This window comes from Hermetia illucens, chromosome 3 (assembly GCF_905115235.1).
Source record: "Hermetia illucens chromosome 3, iHerIll2.2.curated.20191125, whole genome shotgun sequence".
Classification (NCBI taxonomy): Eukaryota; Metazoa; Arthropoda; class Insecta; order Diptera; family Stratiomyidae; genus Hermetia; species Hermetia illucens.
The window spans coordinates 132,265,082-132,270,975 of record NC_051851.1 but is presented as its reverse complement, the minus strand read 5'-3'; positions in this window follow the sequence as shown (position 1 = coordinate 132,270,975).

Genomic DNA, 5,894 nt, shown 5'->3' with positions numbered 1-5,894 from the left:
TCTGGATACGACAGAACACTTTTGGGGAAGTGTTTAGAGCCAACTCTGCCGTTCCAATTTAGAAGCATTATGGCTCCAAACCTTATGCATTCATGCGAGCCTCTCCCCGAATTGACCATGCCTGATATAACTGAAGTTGATGCTAAGACAGCCCTTGAAAAGGGAGGTAAACGCAAAGCGCCAGGAGCTCACAACATTCACAACGGTTTAAGAGTACTCACTGAGTATTGGCAACTCATTTTGTCAGATAATTACCGATCTGAAAGTAGTTTGATCATTCTTCACCAAAGGGATAACTTATCTCCTCCCCAAGGAACAGGGTGACTCTTGCCCTTCAAAATGTCAGACAATTACTCGTCTTCCAACCATTTACAAGGTTTTCATTCCAGTTTTCGGCGCGAACATCACAAAACATCTTGATGTTCACAACTTAATAGCTGAGGAGCAAAAAGGATGCCCCCAAGCCTGTAAATAATAAGTTATAATTGATACGGTAGCTGTAAAATAGACTTTTAGCCAAAAATAAATTATTTCCACAGCCTACATCGATTATCAATCAGCGTTTGATTCCATATGACATTCATGGTTACTACAATGTTATCTCATCATCAACAGCACAACAACCGGTATCCGGTCTAGGCATGCCTTAATAAGGAACCCCTGACATCCCGGTTTCACGCCGAGGTCCAACAATTCGATATCCCTAAAAGCTGTCGGGCATCCTGACCTACGCCACCGTTCCATCTCAGGCAGGGTCTGCCTCGTCTTCTTTTTCTACCATAGATTTGGCCTTATAGACTTTCGGGTCATCCATACGGATTAAGTGACCCGCCCACCGTAACTATTGAGACGGATTTTATCCACAACATGACGGTCATGGTCTCGCTCATAGACTTCGCCGTTATCTAGTCTACGGAATCGTCCATCCTCATGTAGGAGCCCAAATATTCTTCGAAGGATTTTCTCCCAAACGCAGCCAATTGTTCGCAACTTTTCTTGCTAAGAACACAAGTTGGAGGAGGAATACCTGATGACTGGCAAGATCATTGTCTTGTACAGTAAGAGCTTTGACCCTATGGTGAGACGTTTCGAGCGAAATAGTTTTTGTAAGCTGAAATAGGCTCTGTTGGCTGCCAACAACCGCCAAGAGGGTCGTACCTCTGGCATTTACATCAGCATCACGGATCACTTTCTTCAGGGCCAGGTTAAAGAGGACGCATAATAGGGAATCCCCTTGTCGCAGACCGTTGTTGATGTCGAATGATCTCGAAAGTGGTCCTGCTCCTTTTATCTGGCCTCGCACATTGGTCAGAATCAGCCAGTCTTACCAATTTCGCCGGGACACCGGATTCTCTCATGCCGTGTACAGTTTTACCATAGCTATGCAATCATAGGGGGCTTTAAAGTCGATGAAAAGATTGTGCAACTGCTGTCCATATTCCAAAAGTTTTTCCATCGCTTGCCGCAGAGAGAAAATCTGATCTGTTGCTAATTTGCCTGGAGTGAAGCCTCTTTGGTATGGGCCAATGCTGTTCTAGATAGTGGAGAATATCCTATATATGGTACCCAGCAACGTGCACTGTGTGATATCTCCCTTTTTATGTATGAGACAGATGATACCTCTTTGCCTCGAGCACAAGTGATGAACCACATGGTGTAATTGGTCGCCTCTATATTTAACCAATTCGGCTGTAATTCCATCGGCTCCTGGCGACTTATGATTTGTATGCCGATGAGTTGCTCGGACGGTTTCTTCTATACTTGGTGGTGGCAGTATTTGTCCATCGTCTTCAGTTGGCGGGTCCTCCAACTCGCCGATGTTCTGGTTATTCAGTAATTCATCAAAGTACTCAACCCATCACTCCAATATCCCCATTTTGTCGGAAATCAGATTTCCCTCTTTGTCTCGGCAAGGTGTGTAAGGCTTCATCCTGCTGACTTGTTATTAAAACTTCCATGCCTGGTGCGGTTGCTCCCTGTACTTTTCGAGTTCACAGACTTGTTGTTTCTCCCAGGCTTCCTTTTTCCATCTGTGAAGTCGCTTCCCGCTCGCCGGAGTTCGTAATAAATCTCTGTGCGAGCCCGTGTCCTTTAAAAATGCAGCATTACTCGGTATGTAGCATTCTTCCGTTCCACCGCTAGTTTACATTCATTATCAAACCAGCTGTTCCGACTCTTTTTTGCGACTGGGGCCAAGTATGTTTGCGGTCGTATTTATGATAACGTTCTTCAGGTGATTGTGAAGATCATCTGTTGATGCTTCATCTCCAAGATCTCTGTTGACTGCAGTTATTGCGGCGTCCATTTCCCTCTTATAAGTGTAGCGGAGGGCTGTGTTGTGGATGGCTTCAGTGTTAGCTCCCACCTGATTGTCAGAGGAGATTCTGGGTGGTGTTGTTATTCGAGCTTGGAGCACCATGCTCACGAGATAGTGATCCGAGTCTATATTGGCCCTCCTATATGTTTTGACTTTCATGAAGGCTGAGAGGTAGCGGCGTTCCGGCAATGAAGGATACAGTCAAAATGACACCTTCATTGAAGGTATAGATTTGGACGACGTCTACAAATACCCCAGTATATTGCAACCAACAACACCTGCTGTGGCATTAATTAAATCAAATTTGCTGGGGGAATTTGAACAGCGTCTGGATCTTGTGCTGAAAACTGAGCTGTTCGTGGGGAATTAAATCATGACAATCAACAGATTTGCAATTCTCGTACTTCTATATACTCTTGATATAATATGGTGAATATGGTGGAGTAACACTGATTTTGAGTCTTTCAACAGACGGGTAATGGTAGTTCTTGCAAACAACAACATACACAACAGAGCTACCAAAAAAATGAGGACCACTGTCCCACGTCATCAGGAAGGAAAGGGGTGCTAGATTTAAAACCCTACACTACAATTAAGGCCATTACCTCCATTAATTCTTCTACAATAAACAATGTCTTGATAAACAATAAATTATCTTCTTTGAGTTTGAAAAGGAAAGAATGTGAAATGAAACTCCAGTATAGCAGAAGATCAACATGTGAAATGGAAGACCTATTCATGGAAGTCATACAAGAAGTTTGTTGTTGGCAGGCATTCACATTGAAGCCTCCGACAAATGGTTGCCTAGCGATGTACTACTTTGCGAAAATGAAGCATTTCTCACGTCAACTGAGAATGCTTCGCCCCCAACAACAAATTATATATGGTACAACCCTATGTAACTGTGAAAAGGAAAACATCGAGGACACAACATGCATGCATGCATAGATGTTGGGTAACAGCGAGTACACCATCATAATTCCGTCTCAAAGGTCCTTAGTGATAAATTACCATTCTTATTATAAGTATAATCCATAGAGGATCTCGGAAGATAATTGGGTCAAAATAATGTAGGATTACACTATTACCGCAGACCATAGTGTTGATCACAACAGGCCCTATCTACATCAGCTTCTCAGTTGATGTAGCAGTACCGTTCGACGTAAACAGTGCTAAAAAACAACAAAAAAAATCTCCGAATATTAAGCTTGTCGCAATAGATTTTCGCATGGTCGCACACACTTGGGGTTAAAACACTTCATTTCTGTAATGCCGGATGTTGCTCTCAATATAACTTTGGGTTGGTCGCCCTCGATCTGGTTGTGCGAGATGAAGGATTATACACGGTCCGCTAAAATGCGCTTCAACTTGTTCCCGGAATTCCCGAGAATCCCTGGTTCAGTCGAAGGCGTCCTTCTTTTCCTCTCAAATTAAAAATGATTTCACCAAGATCAATGGTCCGCTGACAAATCAAACAGTATCAGCAAGATGTTTCGATAAAGATGTCATTATCCATTGAACTCCTCTAAGTCCCACGGACAAGGTACCATGAAAAACGTCATCGATGACAAGAAGAAACAATATCGGTGACAAGATGTAACCCTGGCGGACTTCAAATTCCTCTAGGATTTTATTTCGGTTCAGCGCGCACTTTGTCGCATCATATGCCACTCTGATAATAGCTTTTAGTTTCTCCGGAATGCCCGCTCTCTGACGAGGGTGCTGAAAGTCTTCTCGAATTCGATGAAGAGCAAGCAAAGCGCAGGTCTAAACTCCGTGAACTATTCCAAAATTATCCGTACGACGTCGATTTGATCAGTGCTGGAGGATCCGGAGCGGAAATCAGCTTCCTCCATGTCTGGATTATTTTATAATAGGTATTATCTTTGCGACGGCAGGGATCACAGAGATACACCTCCGATCGTCGCGCACAAAACGGATGACCTTCTATTAAATCTTAATGGCCATTTCCTTTTTCCACTCCTTGGGAAAGGTCTCGGATTCCGGGGATTCCCGTACAAGTGAAAGTAGCGGATCTGCAGATACTGCAGATGCAGCCATAAACAGCTCTGCCATGAGACCATTGCCAGCGGATTTACTCCACTTGAATGCGTTGATGGTCTAGATGATTTGCCTTCAACTGTCCCTCCATCTCATTAGCTGCTCGTCAGTGTTGGTGAGAGGCCGACCGCTAATGGTCTTCTTGCGACCAAATGAAAGTTCCTTCGTGATGCGCTACATTCTTCTGAAATCATTGCATCTAGCGAAATATTAAATTCCCACAGTCACGGCGCGCACTCTGCTGAACTTCCCGCGATTTCGCAGATCAATTGAACCGCCAATACCTTCCGTTCTTCGATCCGCTTACATGGCTCCACAGTCGACCAGATCTTATAGTGTCCCTTCGAGACGTGGTAGACGACCTGAGTAGCAGAAAATTTTTCACAACAGCCCAATGATCACCCATATTCTCACTTCCATCTACCGTCCGATCATATAAGCGATATATGATGCCAAGTATCATATAAGAGATCGTTTTTGAACTTGAGACGTCACAGCATTCCAACCCCGCAGAACTGGCAGACGCAACACGCAAACAAAGGCAAGTGACACATCAAATGGTAATCTCTTTCAAGACCTATGTGAGCTCCTCTCTTGTTACGGACATCCAGAAAACAATTGTTAAATATACTGCTCATCTCGTATAGTGTCGGTAAATTGAAACGCAATTGCCCTTATGGCAGGCTCTGTGCTCAAATATTATGCCAACAAGCAAGATGATCTCCCATCATTATCATTTTGGTTTGGTTGTCATGCTTAATCCAATAAAGACTTTCAGGTCCTTTTTATTACTTTTTACGACAGCGGAAGGTGGTTCGCAGATTATGCTCCCTTCGACATTCTTCCCATAAGTAGACCATCAATTGACTGATGATGATGATTCAAAACAGCTTTATTTCCTTATAATGTTCAAGACTTCCCTGAATAATGGGTATCTATTTCTGCTTGCCGCGTACAGGCAGCCAGCATAAAATGAAAGTATACAATCAAAAATCGCTTTCCACTCACCTCCTCATGTGCCTTTTCTCTCGTCAACTCTGGTGTAGGCTGCCGCAATTGAACAATTCCAAAGTATCTAAAGCAGAACCTTAGGAGCAATTGCGTTCCGAGTTGAAAAGCAAGGAAACCAATTCTTGCCTTATAAACCGCTCAAAGATTTGGAGCTTCTTCCGCTGGTACACTAATGATTGCGGATTACGTTTCGCATACCTTCTTCCTCCTTCTTGAGTGACTATCGTGATTGCAGTGATTCGAATTGTCTTTTAGAGTGTTCCGGATAAAATGTTTCTAATAACTTTGCAAACGTCCTTGGATTACATGGCGATCTTTTGACTTCTAGCGTTTACTTAACTTGCGGAGGAAATATCGGTTTGTTTTGTCGGAAGCTTTAAGTCCAATTTAATCTGCGGCATTTATGATACTTCTACTATACTGCGATTTTATTCTGATAATTGTCTCTTCAAAAACAGTCTAAAGAATGCACATGTGTGTGTAATAATATGGGATGAGACAAAGC